This window comes from Mustela erminea, chromosome 14 (genome assembly GCF_009829155.1).
Source record: "Mustela erminea isolate mMusErm1 chromosome 14, mMusErm1.Pri, whole genome shotgun sequence".
Classification (NCBI taxonomy): Eukaryota; Metazoa; Chordata; class Mammalia; order Carnivora; family Mustelidae; genus Mustela; species Mustela erminea.
The window spans coordinates 4,783,848-4,804,502 of NC_045627.1; the positions used below are offsets into that span (position 1 = coordinate 4,783,848).

A 20,655-nucleotide genomic window follows, 5' to 3' on the forward strand; every position below is an offset into this window, starting at 1 on the left:
GTCTAGGTCTGCAAAGGAGCTGGGAAGAACACGTGTGGAATGCAAAGACACGTCTGCCTTATCACGGAGCACGATAGTCTGCAGACACCAAGTGGCCTATATATGGCCAGAGCAACAAAGAGTAGAATTAGAAGATGCTTGAAAAAAACCAAAGGGTTTCAAGAAAGAGTATGGGACACAGAAGACATTTTTGAACACGGGCCAGGATTTGTGGGCCAAACGGAAATGGGTTGGTTCTTCTGAGGTGGATGGCGCTGGGCCTGTGTGACCAGCACCCTTCCTTCCCCACGGCACGTGATCGTTCCCCGAGACACGGCTGTGATGATACCCCCGGTCACGCAGGCACACATGTCAAGAGCAGCAGCCAGTAAAATCCCCTCCCTGCTGTCCCCCCACGTCCAGCCTGCCTCGCACGTCTCACGTCTCGCTCGCTCCCACCTGACCCGGGGCACCGCCCTGACGCCCCCTCTTTCTCTGAAGGCTCCACTGTAAAGACTTCCAGTCTCACAGCCCCATCCTCTATAACCGCTGTTCCACTCTTGCCAGGGCCTTTTTCTAATTCTTCCCGAACGGAGAGATTTGAAAGCAAACTCCTCACGTCTCTGGAAAAGTATCCAGAATTAAAGCGGACTACGTTCGAGTGTAAGTGGTTCACGGGGAGGGTTACTGAGAACGACCAAGGAAGCCAGGGGGGATGTGAGAGGCCTCAGACGTCGCCAAACATCTACGCTAGGTGATCAGGTGGGCAGAGTCTTTGACAAGAACGTCCATGATCGGGAAAGTTCATTTAAGTGGGACCACTTTTTTCCTCCTGATTACAAGTCAGCGCAGTACTGTCAATGGGCCTAGAATTCCGGGGGGCTTGAGGCAAAAATACAGCAGGAAAAACTCAGCCTTTTTTTTTTTTAAACTGAAAATCATATCCAATTTACATTTCAAGGTGAAACACACAAAAATAATGGTTAATATTATTTCTCTCTTTTTTTTTTTTTTTAACATTTTACTTATTTATTTTGGAGAGAGAGGACAGGAGAGCAAGAGGGGAGGTGGTGGAGGGAATCCCAAGCAGACTTCCCATCTAGCATAGAGCCTACACGGGGCTCGATCTCATGACTCCAAGATCATGATCTGAGCCAGAGTCAAGAGTTGGACGCTTGGGGCGCCTGGCTGGCTCAGTGGGTTAAGCCTCTGCCTTCGGCTCGGGTCATGATCTCAGGGTCCTGGGATCCAGCCCCACGTCGGGTTCTCTGCTCAGTGGGGAGCCTGCTTCCTCTCTCTCTCAGCCTGCCTCTCTGCCTGCTTGTGATCTCTGTCTGTCAAATAAATAAATAAAATCTTAAAAAAAAAAAAAAGTGTTGGACGCTTAACCGACTGAGCCACCCAGGTCATTTCTGACCACTTTTATCTTGTTCCTCTGCATCCTGCTAACTCCCTGCAGCAGTGCTGCCTCACATGACAGTGACCAGGCAAGGAGGTAGGAGCGCTCTCAGACATCCTGAAGGCCGGCCACATACACAGGCAGAGAGAGTCTTAGTAAATTCAGTTTGAGGATGGAAACCAGGACAGGGATCCCCTTTTTTTCTCATTGCTCTGGAGCACTGGAGAAGAGCCTCTGAAAATGCCCGGAAAGGCATTATGCCCCTAGCCTTCTAGAAGATGGAGTTTAGATTTTTCTAATCTGCAGCTACCCACTGTCACTTTGGATTTTGTTGTTGCTTAAAATATTTATTAATAATGCGACTTCATCAGTTTACCACATGGCATCTTGCTGTATTCAAAGGAGTTCATTACTCAAAAGACCATCTGTCTAAGAGCTCAACAGAAGGTTTAAATAATCAGTAGTAAAGAATGTATGGTCACATTATAGCAAGTCAAATATTTACATCTCTCAGATTTGAAATAGGAACGTTCTTACCCAGCCATCCGCCACAAGTCGGGCTTCATCATGACGCCGTGCTTTCGGTATCTGTACCTTCTCAATTTCCAAACCTGCACAGAAAAGACAACATGAGGAGGGGTTTAACTTATGCAGACAGCACTGCCGATCACAACCGTCTGTGCAGCACCTTCATTTAGGCGAGGAAAAAGTCCTGACGGCAGCAGCATTTTCAAGCAGAAAAGCAGTTAAACACGAATCAGAAAGACATTTGGGGGAAAACAGCTGATTCTGCCTTTCTGAGCATTAATAATTGCGGCTGATGTGGCTGCTGTTACAACAATCCGATCAGAGCAGCAGCGGCTCCCCCGACCCCGCGTCGGGGCAGAAAACCCCTCGACCGGCTTCACTATGCTGAGGGCCAAGCCCCGGGCGGGCGAACTCCAGGGAAGGAGACACCTGCGGCAATCGGGACTAGTGCATGGGTTGATGCAGACAAACACTAAAGAAAAAACTGCTTTCAAAGGGTTGCAAATTAAACACAAATACAAATACACTGATTCTAGTTTAAATAGGGGGATAAAAAAAGGCGAGATGGGAGAGAGGTACTGCCAAATCTGTTTACTAGGTACCAGTTTCAAGTACTAAGTGCAGGGGTGCCTGGGTGGCTCAGTCCATTAAGCAGTTCAGGTCATGATCCCAGGGTCCCGGGATCGAGCCCCACATCGGGCTCCCTGCTTGGTGGAGAGCCTGCTTCTCCTCTCCCTCTACTGCTCCCCGGGCTTGTGCTCTCGCTCTCGCTCTTCCTCAAATGAATAAAATCTTTTAAAAAATAAAGTACTGAGTGAAATAAAGTGCTGAGTGCAGTAGTGGAACGAAACAAACTCGTACACTGGGAGACAGGCAGAGATGAGTGGGAGCAGCCACCGTGACCGCGAACCCCTGGACTTCCCAGCTGGCGGCCCTGGACAGACCCGCACGCGTCCCTGGGCCGCTTCCTCATCTGCAGAGGGATGATAAAAGAAGCGGGATTCTACAGCAACCAGTCGGATCGGCAGGAAGGTTAAGTGAGATAATACGAGGCTCGTGTCTGGGATTTGGGTATTCCAAAAGCAAAAACACAAAACCACTGCCTTTTCTCATTTTGCCCTGGGAGAAGTTCTGTTTTTATTCTATGACCCAGATCCAGTTCTCGCTCCATCTCAAAGATGAAAAGGTTCGATCTGCACCACCACATAACTGAAGGCCCCCGAAGACTTTCACAGCCAAGGACTGGAAGGAGCCCAGGGTGTGCGTGGGCCCCAGCGGGTTTACCGCTCCCTGCTGCGCTGGGGGCAGGAAGCCAACTACTTGAGGATGCGCCGGGAGCCTGTGGAAAGTAACTGCAAACGGAAACCCACAAACAAGGAGGACTCACAGCCTGAGCCTTAGGGATTCACCAGGAGGGAAGAGGTCCCAGTGGGAGGGGAGAGATGTGGGCAGGGCCTCAGGGGACAGTTCCGCTCCATCTTCAAAGAAAGGGCAGCACGCTCCAGGCTGTGCAGAGCCCACGGAGGCTGATGAATAAGTGGGTGTGGTGGGAGCAAATGATTCATGGAGAACATTGAGAGCAAAAGCCGGAAAGACTAGTTATTTAGCTTAAGTGTGGAGCCTTAAAAAGCCAGGCAGGGACATTTTAACTTTGTCTGGGAAACGACAGGTTTTGAAGTCAGAGAGAGAGGCTTCATTTAGATGAAGTAAATTTATATCTTTTTTTTTTAAATCAATTTAGAGTACTTGGGTAAAAACTGTATTTAGCCACTGCCCAACAAGGGGTGAGCAGTGAGTAAATGTGAGCTTTATTAGTGCTGAGGACGACACGTGTCTATGGGGCACTGAGAAAGCATCGTGTTCTTCTTGGCCTCTTTAGGACCAGAGCTGGAGCCAGGCGATGGTGGCTCTCGTTAATGAACAAAATTGGATTCTGACTCAGAACAGGTGAGCAATGGGGATTGGCTGAATAAAAGAATGCATAAGGGAGTAGATTATCACGGCAGACCCAGCGTTAGGGAAGAAAAGAGGAGAACGAGAAGGGAAGAGGGCGGGCCTGGGAGATGAGAGCAGAGGACTGTGCGCCACACACTCACACGGACAGGACCGTGCGGGACCCCGTCTCAGGTCCAGCCACTCGCGGGAGGCGTCCAGACACCAAGGAGAAGCAGCCCCCCTGGGATTTCGACAGAGGAGCAGCCCCGCCACCTCCTGTATTTATGCAGTTAGCCCCTGAACAACACTGGGGGTTACAGGGGCTGACCCCCGCACAGTCGAAAATCTCCATGTCCCCTCTGACTCCTCCAAAACTTAACTGCCAACAGTCGACTGTTGACCAGAGGTCTTACTGATAACACGCACGGCTGATTAACACGTGTTTTGTACATTATATGTATTCTCTAAGTCATCTTACAATGAAGTAAGCTAGACAAAAGAAAATATTATCAAGAAAATCCTAAGAAAGAGAAAATACATTTACAGAACTGTACATATAAAATAATTCTACGTACAGTTCAAACCCGCGTTGTTTGAGGGTCTGCTTCCTCTTCCCCTCTCGGCCTCTAATGAACATTTTCATCCCCTTAGAAAATGTATGTCTCAGCCATCTACAAACCTCAACTCTATGTTCAAATAATCTTCGACAAAGCAGGAAAAAATATACAGTGGGAAAAAGACAGGCTCTTCAATAATTGGTGCTGGGAACACTGGACAGCTATATGTAGAAAAATGAAATATAACCATTCTCGTACACCATACACAAAGATAAACTCGAAATGGATAAAAGACCTCAACAGGAGGCAGGAATCTCTCAGAATCCTAGAGGAGAACATAGGCAGTAACCTCTTCGACATCGGCCACACCAACTTCTTTTAAGATCTGTCTCCAAAGGCAAAGGAAATAAAACCGACAATGAACTTTTGGGACTTCATCAAGATCAAAAGCTTCTGCGCAGCAAAGGAAACAGTCAAAAAAACAAAGAGACAACCCACGGAATGGGAGAAGATATTCGCAAATGACACTCCAGACAAAAGGCTGATACCCAACATCTATAAAGAACTCCTCAAACTCTACACATACAAAACAGATAATCACGTCAAAAAATGGGCAGAAGATATGAATGGATTCTCCAAAGAAGACATAGAAATGGCTAACAGACACATGAAAAAATGCTCATCATCACTAGCCATCAGGGAGATTCAAATCAAAACCATATTGAGATACCACCTTACACCAGTCAGAATGGCCAAAATCAACAAGATAGTAAACAAGGTGTGTTGGAGAATATGTGGAAAAAGGGGAATCCTATTACACTGTTGGTGGGAATGCAAGTTGGTGCCACCACTTTGGAAAACGATGTGGAGATTCCTTAAGAAATTAAAAATAGAGCTACCCTATGACCCTGAAATTGCACTACTGAGTATTTATCCCAAAGATACAGATGTAGTGAAAAGAAGGGACATCTGTACCCTAACATTCACAAAAGCTATGGCCACAGTCGCCAAACTGTGGAAAGAGCCAAGACGCCCTTCAACTGACAAATGGATAAAGAAGATATGGTTCATATATACAATGGAGTATTATGCCTCCATCAGAAAGGATGAATACCCAACTTTTGTAGCAACATGGACAGGACTGGAGGAGATTATGCTGAGTGAAATAAGTCAAGCAGAGAGAGTCAATTATCCTATGGTTTCACTTAATTGTGGAACATAAGGAATAACATGGAGAACACTGGGAGATGGAGAGAAGTGAGTCGGGGGAAATTGGAGGGGGAGATGAACCAAGAGATACTGTGGACTCTAAGCGGCAGACTGAGGGTTTTCAAGGGGAGAGTGGTGAGGGCCTCGGAGAGCCTGGTGGTGGGTATTAGGGAGGGCACGTATTTCATGGAGCACTGGGTGTGTGCATAACAATGAATTCCGGAACACTGAAAAGAAATTTTTAAAAAATTTTAAAAAAAGAAAATATATGTCTCAGCCTTCTTCTACGATCAAATTTATTTTGATGGGATCGAGTCCCGCATGGGGCTCTCTGCTCGGCAGGGAGCCTGCTTCCTCCTCTCTCTCTCTGCCTGCCTCTCTGCCTACTTGTGATCTCTCTCTGTCAAATAAATAAATAAAAAATCTTAAAAAAAACAGACATTCTCTGGAGTTTGTATTTCCTGTCTTCACCGTCAGACTATTAGTTCCTAGACTATAAATCCACGTGTATACTCAGTACAGAGCTGAAGCCATCAGGGAGTGATCAATCAAAACTTTCCGATTAACCACAGATAAAGCATCGACAAAATCCACCTTCTGGTACCGTTTTCATTCTTTCATTCAAGTACCCACTACGCATTTACTTCTCTGCGAGGCTCCTGGTGCATGAGGAAAGGTACACAAAGCATGGGCCCTGCCTTTGGGAAGGTTCTCATCTCCCCCAGGAGGCAACACAGACATACAAACCTTCCCACAACATTGCAATGCAACATTTCAATCTCACCTCTAAGACAGTATTTATTTTTCCAACATAATCACTATTAAAGACCAAAATGGATACAACCTAAAGTTCTGTCTTGATCTCTAGTCTGTGCCCCTGAGAAACCTACGTTAACAAGGGCCATGGTGCTTTACATGCAGCCTGAGAGACAATGAGAAAAGAAGCAGGAAAGACCTAGGAGTCAGATCTGTGACAGGGCACATCAGCAACAACACTGTCTGGGGGGACTTGAGCACAAGGACAAGATGTCCATGACCCAGAGGAAAGGGGACATCCCCCAGAGACGGGGACACAGCTGCACTAAAATAACAATATCATATCAGAGAAATAAAAATATTTACGCTTAAAGTTCTATTTCTAAACAAACTCCCTCTACTCCAACCTCTCAAATACCCAGGCCTTCACTAGGAAATCTCTTTCCTGCAATGCTTCCCTCAAAATAGCCCCTTTTTTCTTTCTCAAAATTATGTGTGGATTTCCCTTAGGGTTGCTTTTGCAAGAACGCCAGTCTAGTGGACAAGGAATACCATTCCTCGTGTTAACGAGAGCAGAGTGTGTGTTGTATGCACACATCTCAACGCTACGACACATGTGGGGGATGTTTTCTCTCCAGAAATGTGACCTGCATCTTGCCCGTGTTTGCTGTGGGCACCCCCGGTCCTACAGCCATCGTTGGCAATCGGACAGTGTTCCCAGGCATTCCATAGGGCTTGTCCGTTTGATTTTTTTTTTTTAAGATTTTATTTATTTATTTGACAGAGATCACAAGTAGGCAGAGAGGCAGGCGGGGGCGGGGTGGGGTGGGGTGGGGGTCGGGGGTAGAGCAGGCTCCCTGCTGAGCAAAGAGCCCTTCGCACACGGGGCTCAATCATGACCAATCATGACCGGAGCTGAAGGCAGAGGCTTTAACCCACTGAGCCACCCAGGCGCCCCGTCCGTTTGATTTTATCAAACAGGCTAAAAGAACGTTCAATTATTTTTATTAGATATTAAAATAACAACAAGGAAATAATTCCTAACAAGGAGCATCTGAGTGCGAGAGTCCGCACCCCCACAGCTTCCTGCCTGTGGTGAGCAAACTCCAAAGTCCCCTCTTTCTCTGCACAAAGCGTGTGGCTCACCTCATAATAAAAGCAAGTAAGTTAAACTAGAAATTGAGTTTACACATTTATGTACCTTAATTAGCCCACGCTGGCAGAGGCTTTGACTTTAAAATCAGATGCAACACAAACATCTAAAAAGCTTCTAGGCTTTTTACATCAGCTCACTCATCTCTGCAGTACTGAGGAAACCAGCCACACTCGTATCAAACCACCGAGATCACCCAGCGAGACATGTTTATCTTGCAGCGGTATAAGCCCCGCACCCAAAATTAAACAGAGAAGTCTTTCGGACTCAACAATCTATCTCCAAGGTAATTCAGGCCAGAGTGGGAAAGCAGGTGCTTGTGGAGGAAAGGCAGGTAATTTGACCTGCAATGACATTCTTTGTCTAGCCAGTACCATCCTGGAACAGCAGAACCCCAGTGGGACCTGGGACACCTCCAGGTGGGCGAGCAAAGGACAAGTTTCCTGCTCCTCGGGACTCCCGAAGACAGGCCCCATCTCAATGCCACACACCTCAGGACCTAAAATTGCTCTGCCCTACACAGGCTCTTGCCAAGTCCAAGAGGAGGCAGACACTGCCACAGCTCCCAGCTGCTAAATGTAATCTAATAATTTGCATATGTAAGGATAAAGGTCTAGACTATGACACCAGGTTCACCGAAAAATCAGCAGATTCAAACACCCAAGGAGTCCACTCGGTCTTTGGAAAGCCCAGATAAATGAAGAGATGAAAAGGACACAGCGGTGGGAGAGAGCAGACTCTACGTCATCCGTCCAGAAAGTGCAAAAAAAAATTTCTAAACAAAACCGTTCTGGGAATTCTCTGTTAGAGAAAAAGTACAGAGTAGGGTGGGGGGAAAGCCATTCAGCACAAGGGTGGTAATGCACCAGAGTATTAATTGAAAAGTCGCTTCCCTAGCAATCCAGATCCTGCTAGAATGTCCTGGAAGGACCCAGGAGTTAACCCAGAAGACAGTCAAAGGCTCAAAGATCACCTCACTTTGGTGAGAGCCCTCAACAGCTAACATGGGATTCCCCTGAGATGACATTCCAGCCAAAGACAGCAAGAGTGTCCAGTCTGCACTGTTTGTCGTGAGAATTGAGGATCCCTGCGGATCAAGAGCGCAGTGTGTGGACCGTCATTAGAGCCGCTATCCCGGCCTGTTCTGAAAACTAACAGAGGAATGAAGTGAACTCCACAAGCCTCTCTTATCACCAAGACCCCCAAACATCTACATTACCTCTTGGGGCCCCAGGCTTTCTGGTGGTGGTCCTGCTGTCGCTTAAGCCAAGAGACCCAAATAATTCATCACATTATGTTTTTTTTTTTAAAAGATCGAACTCCCAAACTTCTCTTCATCCTCCCCTTCAGTGACAAGGCAGCATCGCGTGAGGTTGGACAAACCAAGATGAAAATTGATTCTGTTAGCAAGGTCTGATGCTGCAGACCTGGAGGGGTTGGAATGCTGCAGTCGGGCAGCTCTCAGGGGCATGGGAAACCAGACAGGTAAGTCTACAGACCAGGAGAAAGCAACAGAGACAGAAACAAGATAACATCTGAAGAATCCTGGGTCGTCAGGGGCCGTTTTAAATGGCACTTGAGAAACTTTGAACTTTTGCTTTGTCAAACGGGGCATCTTATCTACCCTTTCTGCCACAGACGCTTGAAAAAACAAACTGAAGGCCTCCAAGTTAATGAATATCAGGGTCAGACTAGGTCTGCACAAAAAACGGAGAAGATGGTTTACCCACAAAAAGTTAAACTACACTCTTAAAAAGAGAGAGAGAGAGAGAGAGAGAGAGAGAGAGAGAGAGAGAGGTTCATGTCACTTAATGTTTTAGACCCAGACACCAAAATCTCAATAGAAGGGGACAAAGGAGGAAATTGGAGAGGCCAAAAGAGACACAAGCCAGCACGTACCACTGCCCTGGGACAGCAGTCAAGAATGGAGAGAAAATCCTACACCCAGCCAACGTCAATGTTCACCTGTGCTCCAACAGCCAAAGAAGATTAGCAGATGCTAAAGAGGGCAGCTCAATAAAATAGTGGGGGGTGGAGGGTGGGAGGCTGGCACAGCCCAGTGCCTGTCAAATCCATGGCAGATGCTGGTGGAGAAGTCTGTGTACCTGGTCTCCTTTCCATCTCCCACAATCAGGATGAATGGGAGTATATAACACGCCGAACGCCCGTCCCATGAGGAAGGCATTCTATTTTACACGTGGCACTGGAGGATTCGGTTGCCAATCCCCCCATTAGATGGGTACACAAGGGGCCCCAACAGAGGAGGGAGCTGTTCAGTCCTGGAAGCCACAGGCAGTGGGTGCTGGATTCTGGTCAAAGAGCTACACGATTCTTCATGCACATGAAGTTTTTTCTCCCAGCTACACAGAACACCAGGTCCTCCCAAAGGGTGACTTCAACCCGTCTCTCCATTTCCTGCCACTAGGGTTTTGTTAACCAAAACTCCAAGGCACTATGGACGTCTAGATCATTCCCGCCAACATTTTTTTTTTTTTAAAGATTTTATTTATTCTTCAGAGAGAGAGGGAGAGAGAGCGAGCACAGGCAGACAGAATGGTAGGCAGAGGCTGAGGGAGAAGCAGGCTCCCTGCTGAGCAAGGAGCCCGATGTGGGACTCGATCCCAGGACACTGGGATCATGACCTGAGCCGAAGGCAGCTGCTTAACCAACTGAGCCACCCAGGCGTCCCCCGCCAACATTTTTTCTCCGGCTATTGTGTCCTGCCTGTGTTCTCATTGCCTCGGGGAAGCCATAATGCTTGCCCACTCCCATGTTGTGGCAGACTGGACCCAATATTACCATTACTTATCTTTCTTTCTTTGTTTATTTATTTATAGTGGGGGGAAGCACGAGTGGGTGAGCCAGGCAGAAGGAGGAGGAGAAGCAGACTCCCCGCTGAGCAGGGAGCCCGATGGGGACTCGATCCCAGGACCCTGAGATCAGGACCTGAGCCTAAGGCAAATGCTTAACCGACTAAGCCACCCTGCTAGAATGTGGCTGTTATGGTAGGGGTGCCCCTACCATAACTTATCTACATGCTTGTCTCTCCCATTAGACCGAGAACCTAGAAATCAGAGAACTCTACTCAATATTCTATCCTCTCACCCTGCCTAACAAGGTTCCAGGCTCCATGAAGATACAAAAACAAAAACAAAACAAAGAAAAAAAGTCAGCTAATGGCAATATTGCCAGCCAGTGCGGAACTGAATTGTACCAAACACCCGGGACCAGCATGACCTTGTTACATGACCTGTCAATAGATAAGTCATGAGAACATTTAGGTGGCATACTTTTATATAAATTATTACATCCGTATCAACAAAGCAATGTTGGGATAGAGAGTAAGCTACAGCAAAGAAACAGCCTTTACTGGACAAAGTGGCAAGCCCTAAGGGAATTGTTCAAACAGAACGGAGCCTGGAAAGTCAGTACCCGTGGGCTTTCGTCTCGGACAGTAAGACTTCCCTGGAGAGCTGAGAAAGAACGGATGATCTCCTTTCAAGATTTAAACTGTAAGGAGTTAGAAGACCCAAGGGCTGTAAGATCTGACTATACGTATCCTAATCAATGGCCAAATATAATTTGAAAACAGAATTTGGGTCAGACATTTGGAATGTAGCAAAGGGAGAATCCCGGCGCAAATGTTGGCATCCAGGGGCCAAGGAACTTTAGCCATCGGACAAAGAATATTCTCTCATGACATCCTTGCCTGAGTTCAGTGACTGTTCGTTCATCCGTCGGCCCCGTTCTCATCACAAATGTTCCAAGCAACCTCCAGATCTCTGCCTACCTGGTGGCAAGAGAAGGTAGGGACTCAGAAGACGTCCCCATGACGGTATTCATTTCTGTCGGTTACTATGTGTGCACTCTCATTACATAACAAGAGTGAGCTTGGTTAATGTGATTACGGGTCTGAGAGACGGATCCCACCTCGGTGTGATGGAAAAAAATTTTTTTTCTCTGAATGCCAAATAATAAGTATCACCCCTAAGAGTCTTGGAAGAGTTGGCTGACATCTCTGCTGGCTGATGTACAATCTTACGTAGTCATACCTCTTTCCTTCAAAGTTCAACACTACATGAATCATGTTTTACTGGGGCATTACTTCCGATCAACAGTTTTGGTTGTTTTGTTTGTTAGCTTGTTTTGTCTTACCAGACAGACCACAGTTTACTCAGCAAGACTCACTGTCCTAGTGTAAAACTCAACTCTTATCTCTAGGCATAGAAACATCCCAGAAATAGTTTGGCTTTACCCATACTAAGTTAATGCTGCCTTGGCAGGGCTGGGGCTAATTTCTGCAAAATTTAATTTGCAAACACCAGCCCAAGGCTACCCTGATATAAACTCACTTAATGTGTTAATTTCACACTTTAGAGTCCTCATCCCACTGGAGGGTGGGTGATCTCGAGGATGTGGAGTAGGGGAGGGTCCAAGCAACCTCAGACGCCAGCCCTGCATGCCCGTGGGGAGCCAGGGCCCATTCCGACTCTCCTGCCTGCCAATGGAAAAGCAGCGATTGTGACAAAAGTCAGCCAGGCTAAGTGCATTATTCTTATTATGCAGAGCTCTATCACTGGGCACCGGCATCTCATTTAATCTATTCTTCCTTTCACATGCTCATACAGGATGGGTAATGTTTGCTTTCAATATGGGCAAATGACAACATAAATTCAATCATCTCCAGTTAGATCTACCTGGTACCAGGTACCTCTGGTTCCACAGCCAAGGGCACCAAGCCCGGGAACTACGCGAAAAGTAAGCCCCTTTTTGCCCAGATCTGCGTTCTACGATTTTATTTGTTTGAGAGAGAGTGAGCAAGAGAGAGAGCGAGCGCGTGTGCACAAGCTGGGAAAGAAGCAGAGGGAGAGAGACATAAGCAGTCTCCCCACTGCGCAGGGAGCCCTACGTGGGGCTCGATCCCAGGACCCTGGGAATCATGAACTGAGCTGAAGGTAGAGGCTTAACCGACTGAGCCACCCAGGCGCCCATGGGTCTGTGTTCTTGAAAAGAACTATGTCAGCTTCAGTCAAATAAACACATTAAACGTTCTGGTATAAAAACACTGTTTATAAAGACCATGAGGTATTGAGATGTGCAATGTTAGAATGCTTTAATATATATACAATGCTTTAATATCTATTTAAATATATATAATTAAGTATATTATAATATATATAAATATATATGAAAGAATATATATAGGATGGTCACAACCATATAGTACAACCACACGCAGATCCAGACATACTTAATTCATAGAAAAAAGATGGTATCATCAGTTTTCATGGTTTTGGTACTTGGGGTGATTTTTGGGTTTTGGTACTTGGGGTAATTTTATTTCCTTCTTTCTATCCATATACAACACACAGGATACATATTACTTTTGATACCCCTACGGAGCAAAGAAGGCTTTAGATACAAATATAAATATCCCCACTTTATCAGTAAGTGAGACCTCTGCCTACTACTTTAAATCAGGAAATTGCTGGACTGTCAGAGTGAGCGGCAACGGATCGGATCGAAGTTGACCCCATCTGTTCATCAGGGGAACAGAGTTTCGCGATCCATGGAGGGTACCACCCACACGCCAGCAAGTCCATCTGGAAAGAAATTTCCTTCCTGTGGACTCGCCCTAATTCGGTCATGATTTTTAATCCCCGGCCACCCCTTTATCTGATCCTTGGCCTTTCAGGGCCCACAAAAGCATTAGCTCAGAACAGAATGATTCCTGTGTTGCCAACAAAGAAACTTAGTTTGAGTTTAAAACTAAGAGTTCTAGGGATGCTCGGGGCCTTCGGGCAGCCAGCAATCCCATTTTGCTGTCCCACTCAACTGTCCGGACGCAGTCACTTGGCCGCCGTGAGCCCAAGTCACATCCTTGTTAGTAAGACATCGTAACCCAGTCATCCGTACTTTATAGCCAAACGACGACCTTTGGAAGAAGCTGTTCTTCCGTCAGAAAAACTTTCCATCTTGTAGCCCATCCTGCAGCCCAGTGGCCTTTAATCAAACCCTTGGAAACACAAAATTTAGTCTGGAGTCTTCTTTTTTCGGATCTTCTGCCTATCGGGCTAGGGAGTCCTCACAGCTCCCGGTAAAACTGCATAATCCCCCAGACATGGGAAGGTTTCCCCGGGATGGCTTGGCCCTCACGGAAAGGACGTCACTGCTTCTTGGTCAACATGGTCAGCAGGAAGAAGCTCCATCTCTCTACCACCTGGCAGAGGAGGGGCGGCTCTGCGGGGGACGAAGGCCCAGGCCAGGGGCAGGGCGAGGCCTCCAGCCTTTAGGAGGCTCGTGGATGAAAGCCCGGGATCTTTTTTTTTTTGTTTTTTTTCCATCATTTTTTAAAAATTTTTTATTTTTTTATAAACATTTAATGTATTTTTATCCCCAGGGGTACAGGTCTGTGAATCGCCAGGTTTACACACTTCACAGCACTCACCAAAGCACGTACCCTCCCCAATGTCCATAACCCCACCCCCCTTCTCCCAACCCCCCTCCCCCCAGCAACCCTCAGTTTGTTTTGTGAGATTAAGAGTCACTTATGGTTTGTCTCCCTCCCAATCCCATCTTGTTTCATTTATTCTTCTCCTACTCCCCTAACCCCCCACGTTGCATCTCCACTTCCTCATATCAGGGAGATCACATGAGGCCCCGGATCTTGATGTAACACTTCTTCCCCCAGCAGGCCTTGGACCCAGGCTGTGCTGGTGTTAAGTTCTAAAACCAGCCAGAAACGGAAGTTTCTAAGTGGACATACTTTCCTTGAAGGAAACAGAATCATGAGAGGCACCACGACTGGAAAAATACCAAAATCAAAAGTTGGGCTATAAGAAATGTAAATTATTCCATTAAAGATGCTGGCTGGTAGAGCCCAGATATTTACGAGGAGGGAAAAAAAAGTAAACCAGAACACGGCAGCATCCCAAGCTAGACTGTTGACAGATATAAAAGAAGTCTTTTTTGAAGCATTATGGTTTATCATCAAATATTTATTAAGTACCTACCACCTGTCAGACACATCCTGATCACTACACACTTGTGCACACGTACAAAAGTCACTCCCTACGTGGCCCAGTTAGCTCCCTGGGAGGTAGACCACGACCTCCCCAGGTCCATAAGATAAAGTCAGCCAGATAAAATGAATTCCTGGGCCTCTGCGATAAATGCCATCGATGACCTCCCATCCTCATGGGCTATCTTCCCAGTTCCAAATAGTTGTCTATCAGCGTAAAAGAGAATCAGATAAATTTCAAGAAGTTGGCTTTGTTTATTTTAAGTGGCTGTGCAAATATGTATCTGTCACCATGTGATCGGAATAAGGACTGTATGTTTTAGGCATTTCCTTGCCAGACTCTGCAGAGCCCTGGTTACATACCTGCTGTGCCCAGGGAAGCTCGCTTCTCTTCTTATCAGCAGGGAGAGCTAACCGGAACATACACTCAACAAACATGGGGCCCAAAACAATGGCAAAACAATACACTAACAATTCCTTCAGTATACAAGAATTCAAACTGGATCTTATACTCATCTTTTATTTACCGTTGTCCTAGATTAGGTAAGTACACAGACCACCTAGTCACCCTCCGCTCCCCTCGGTCACAGAGACACCACACACAGAGTCCCCAATAATACGAAATGGAGAACTAACATGCATCCCGGGCAAAGAGCCCCATTAACGTTCTGGTCATTTCTGCCCCGTCTGCATTCACCCTACAAAGTTAGAAGATCCCTGTGTTCTGTGTTTGATGGCATATCTTCCGGTGTGACCTTGGTGAGGTTCCTCATCGTTGCTGGGCTCTAAAGGTCTCATCTGCACAAGGAGGCTTGGAGGCACACGGGTGATCCCCAAAGATTCAACAGGCCACAGAGACAGCAGCATCAGAATGATCTTAATGAAAATCCCACTTACTAGCCTCAGCCTTAACCTACCGAACCTGAGTCCAGGGGCAGGAGAGAAGGGAGCACAAGACAGCATGAGGAGTGGGCCTGGGAACGGATAACTTGACAGAGGCCTCCGGTGGCTCTTGATATGCAGGTTTGGAAATGACAAGCCCCGTGAGGGCTGGAGGCGAAGGGAAGGCTGAGCCAGGCACCTGGAGTGTCCCCACTGCTCCAGCTCCCCGCTGATGCCGGAAGAGAGTAACGACCCCATGAGCACAGATGAGCTCCCCAGATCAGCAACAAATGCCCATGGGGTTTGGAGGGCGTGGGACTCAACAGAACTAATGAAGAGGAGAAGTGGGGAAAACAGTTCAAATGTAGTTAGGAAAACCAAAATGTTTCCCTTGACAAGTCAGGCCAGGCCCATCCTTTAGAGTAACACAGATCCCAAGAGCAAGAGGAACCATAAATTTGTAACCACATAAAGGAGTTAAAAAATCATCAGTATTAATCTTCAAAGTCATCCAAGATAGCTCAGAGTCTATCCCCTCGCTAAGCACTGCCAAAGAAAATCTTTACTTGGCTAATTGCCTCGTTGCGAATTAGTGTGGGTATGATCTTTACGGAGACGGGTAACTCTGGAAAGCCAAAGCTATAGAGTGGTGATTCCAGTACACTGCCTGTTATGGCATTTTAATGGCAGCAGATACATTAAAGGAAGAAAAGAATCATAAATAATATCCAATCTATTATGAGGACACTTTTAAGGGCACCTCATTATTAAACAATGAGAGACCGTTTTTCCATTACAGCTACTAGGAAACTCATGTTTCTGCATCCTAACAGAGTGTTGCTTATGTCTGACAGTGGATTAGAACCCCCAAGTTCCAATGGCCATTTTAAAAAGAAGTTTAAACCAACATTTAGTGCTAGTTCTATTTGTTTAAATTCCATTTGGTAATCAGATCCAGACAAGCACAGCTCCCCAATGGAGGAAAACGCAACTCCCAAGAACAAGAAAATGCTTCCCATGTTCATTTCTCCCCCAGCACTACAAACTATGCACATTTTAGCGCATGCTAAAAGGAAAGGAAGAACAAATAAAAACTAGCATGTGAGAAACACCTGCAAAGCGATGTGCCTGGAAAGCCGGGACACCGGAGGAGACCGTCACCTGACAGACCGCCAAACCTCTGTATTTTTAGGCTATTCAGACTCTTTATAAAGAAAAAAACAAAACAAAACAAAAAAATCCTACGTGCCTGAACCGTGAGGCGGGAGAGCCTACTTGTAACTCAGCCCTTGTCAGACCAAATCCAGCAGAGCCTCCAAAGGTTCAATAGCCTTTTTATAAACCTATTGTGTGGGTTAGTGCCTAAAAATAGTGTGGCTCCGCAAGCAGATCACACCGAGGAGTAATTCCTACACACTCACTGCAGAACAACAGAAAAAGGAACGGCAAAGAACACAAAACGTACTGGCAGGCGGTTCTAAGTCCCTGCAGTTGTGCCTCCGTGGATCCCTCTGGGCTCCTGACTTTGTCTGAACACTCGGAACCCACTGAGCTGTGCCCTCCTGGACGGGAGAGGAATGGGCAGGGGCAAGAGGGCACTGTACACTCTACACGATTCTGGACTCTGCAGTACTCATGGCCACGTCCGAGAGACTCCATCTGTCACTGGAACAGACAGGACGGTGATAATGACATGACAGTAACAAGGAATATGGCCCTTCCGGGTCTCCCCTACACTAATGCAGAGTTTTCCACCTCCCCTGCCTATCAGAATCAGCTGGGGAAGTTTTTAAAAAAAAAAATACAGGCGTTGGAAATTCGGTCACAATTCAGTTTTCTAAGTATCAGTTTTAGAAATCAGGCATTGGTTTTTTTAAAAGTTTCCTGGGTGATTCGGATGGGCAGTGAAAGGCAAAAACCATGCTTAGAACAATGAAGGCTTTTAGGCCGAGTCAGGGCCACTGCCCGGGTGATAGGCGGGCAACAGACGCTGGATGGGGGGGCAGGGGCGACTGTCAGGCACTCAGCCTGCAAAGGACAGGTGACCAAGACGCCACCAGCGTTATATTTCAAGACACCACTCCTGGACAGGATAAAACTCCACTCACAATAGGCAGCTATGAAATAGATAAGATTGCAACAGAGAGAAAACCTGCAACCTCAGTTTAGTAGTCCTTCATTCCCTTCTACCTTAGCGCTCGCTCTTCCTTCTCTCAATATATCTACAAACAAGAGACTTCACCATGGATTTTTAGGGTGGAGAGAGGACAAAGCCGAGATGGGAGAATAAATTACAGTGTCTTACAAACAGACTTCAGGGGTGCCTGGGTGGCCCAGTGTCTGCCTTCAGCTCAGGTCATGCCTTCATCCCAGGGTCCTGGGATCGAGCCCCGCACTGGCTTCCCTGCTCAACCAGGAGTCTGCTTCTCCGTCTCTCGACCGTTGCCCCGCTTTGTTCTCTCTCTCTCTGACAAATAAATAAAATCTTTAAAAAAAATTTTTTTAATTAAAAAAATAGATTTCAGTTGATTTTTCAGATAAAATCAAAGGGAGATAAACAGAGTGACAGATCAGTTGTAACAAGCACTGTCTAACTGAATTTGGATGAAAATCTTACAATAGATTATTATACCTCTTTGGCCAATATCAAAACTGGGGCCCATCAAAGATTAAGGAAACTGCCCAGGTTATATTAAGCTAATAATCTGACAACTCAAGCTGCAGACGCTGTCGCTGTCCAAATTTAAAATAAGGTTCTTTTGTATTCTTGTCACCAACCTACATTATTTGCACCAAGCCCGTTTGCCAGATGTTTTTGTGCAAATCCATGGGACCCGGCATGGACTCTGGCTAAGGGCCAGGTGCTTGTGTACAAGAGCCCTGGGTGTCTCTGTCCTCCGGGTCCCTGCATAAGGGCACGGAAGACAGTCACAGGAGCCGTTTGCATTTAAGGGAAGTGTATCTGCCAAGGGCTTAAAAAAAGCCTCAGAACGGAAAAGTGCACACAAATGCTGGCTACTATTATCACTATACTGAGTATAAGAGAAAAATCAAAGAATCCAATCTTAGAAACGAGTTCACAGTTGTTAGGTAATTAAACGTAAAAACTTAGTGTGTTTCGCTGCACGTGCAGACTCTATAAATAAACAATCTTATAGAAGCAATGACTGTCATGACTTTATGTCAGTTGTGCGTCAGGTGTGAAGGGGACCAAAAGATCTCGGATGCTACAACGTCCCAGACTACAGAAGCGGGAGGCACGAGGGCTGTCTTGAGTTTGGGATGACACCACCTCTATCAGACACATGGCTAATTACTACTGAATTGCTTCTCTCAAGGAAAAACAGTTATTTTACTTCAGAATCAAAGTCTTAACACCATCCATTGTTCTCGCTGAATGCTTCCTTTATGAAATCTTCCACCCATATTTCCTCCAGCGAAATGTTTAATAACAAACAAAGGAAAAGAAAACACACCATGCTGAGATGTAACTCACAAAGTTACAATGTGTTCTGTGGGAGCGCCCCGCTGGCATTCAGGTGCATGAACTAAGGTCTGTATCTGCAGCTTTTCAGTAAGGGAATGGTCAGAGTATGTCTTTTAAGAGCATACTGCAATGTTTTCCAAACAAGAACTCTCCAGAAGACTTACACAAAGTTGGATGTTGCCCTGTAAACATTTTGTAATGGAATTCCTAATATACTGACTTGACTATCCGTCCCATTCACCTCTCAGAGGTCATCCACAACCGAGAAGACGCTTGAGGTGAAGAGTCAACCAACCAGAGAGAGGTCCAGCTTTCATGATGCTCAGGGGCAAGAATGTTTTAAGAGGCTTCCTATTCTAAGCGGGTGTTGGGGTCATGGACAGGCCATTCACCCAATATTCATCGGAGTATCAGAAGGTACCATGATTGTCTCGTCTCATTCTTGTGCACATTCAGGTTTTGCTAGGATCCTCTCACACATCACATTTGTGTTTGTGAATGATCGACATATGGATGTACGGACGGGATCGGTGTAAGTGCACCAATTCTTCTGGCTGGTTCTTCTCAGAACACAAGACCACGTCTTGAAATCTCCGTAGGATAAGAAGAACGAGAAGACTTGGGCTTCTCCAGAAGATGGCCTGCCCTAGGAGCACCGTCAAGGAACGATGTCTGAGAGCCCGGCTCCTCCTGGTTCCATAATTGTTTCGCTGGGCAGCCTCGAGCACACCATTTGACTTCCCTGGGCCTCAACTTCCTCATCTTTAAAATGTGGATAATAACACCTACTTCAAAGAACTGCTGGGAGATCAAATGGGATAGCTGAAGTACTAAAATATCATCTACTATACGGTAGTAACAGCGAGCAAATACAGCAGCAAGAGTGTGCTCGAGCAGTTCCGGAGAAGAGGACAGAATGGCCTGCAGACACACTGCTGATGAGACCGTCTGCCTCCCTCCATCAGGAAGTCCCTGCCAGGTGATTCCATTGATTGGGGTTACATTTTGGGAAAAACTGTTTATTATATAATGGCTACAAAGCACATTGTCATTTACTTGACTAGAGAGAACCCAACGGTAAGAAAAGGAATTAGAAGAGAAGGCAAAGAAATCGCTGGTTATCAAGAAAAGTGCATTTTACGTTGTGAATTAAGAAAAAAAAAACCCTAACATAATAAATGAAAGGTTTATAAAAAAAAAATGAAATGACTAATGACCCCCCCCCCCCCGCCAAAAAAAAAGGAAAAGAAGGAAGGAAGGAAAGGAGAGGAGGCAGGGAATCCAAGTACAAAGCAGTTTTAACTGACTGGCAGGAATCAGTCCACAAGAAACCAGAGCAACAGATCTTTCACATGAAGGACCAAACCCTATTTTGTTCAAGGGGTGGGCTCAGGAGAGTCCTCCCAGCCTTTGGAGGAGAAGCAACCAGCAGGACTGCCCCCAGCATAGGAGGAAGGATGGCCACAAGGGGTCTTGCTCAGCCTGCCCTATGCTCTTGATGACCTTACCAAATTCGCATACCCTATGCAATCATACACAAATCCATCCAATCATCTGTTTCTACACCTCTTTTCTGCTATAAAGCACACCAAAATGTCTGTGTCTAAATGTATCCACTCGTGAATTCAGACGTGTATTTAGTGCCTACGACAGGCCAGCCTACCTGGTGGGCGCAGAGATCCATGGTTGACTCAGCTCACCAGCATTTCCCTTCTATTTGATGATTACAGCAATCAAACCTCTTATGAG

The 20,655-nt window shown here is 46.3% G+C and overlaps 1 protein-coding gene and 1 long non-coding RNA gene across 10 annotated transcripts in view; one reads left to right on the forward strand and one right to left on the reverse strand.

Moving 5' to 3' along the window:
- The window catches only part of SIPA1L2 (signal induced proliferation associated 1 like 2), a 216,649-nt gene that overhangs the window by 142,305 nt on the left and 53,689 nt on the right, over positions 1-20,655 (reverse strand). For all 9 annotated transcript variants that reach the window (XM_032313305.1, XM_032313306.1, XM_032313307.1 and 6 more), the window contains one exon: positions 1,916-1,989. The gene's annotated coding sequence lies outside the window, so the exon portion shown is untranslated. The remainder of the gene's footprint in view (positions 1-1,915; positions 1,990-20,655) is intronic.
- Positions 3,331-4,558, forward strand: LOC116573271. Its single transcript, XR_004278684.1, has 3 exons — positions 3,331-3,443; positions 3,786-3,853; positions 4,493-4,558. It is a non-coding gene; the product is annotated as an uncharacterized LOC116573271 (long non-coding RNA).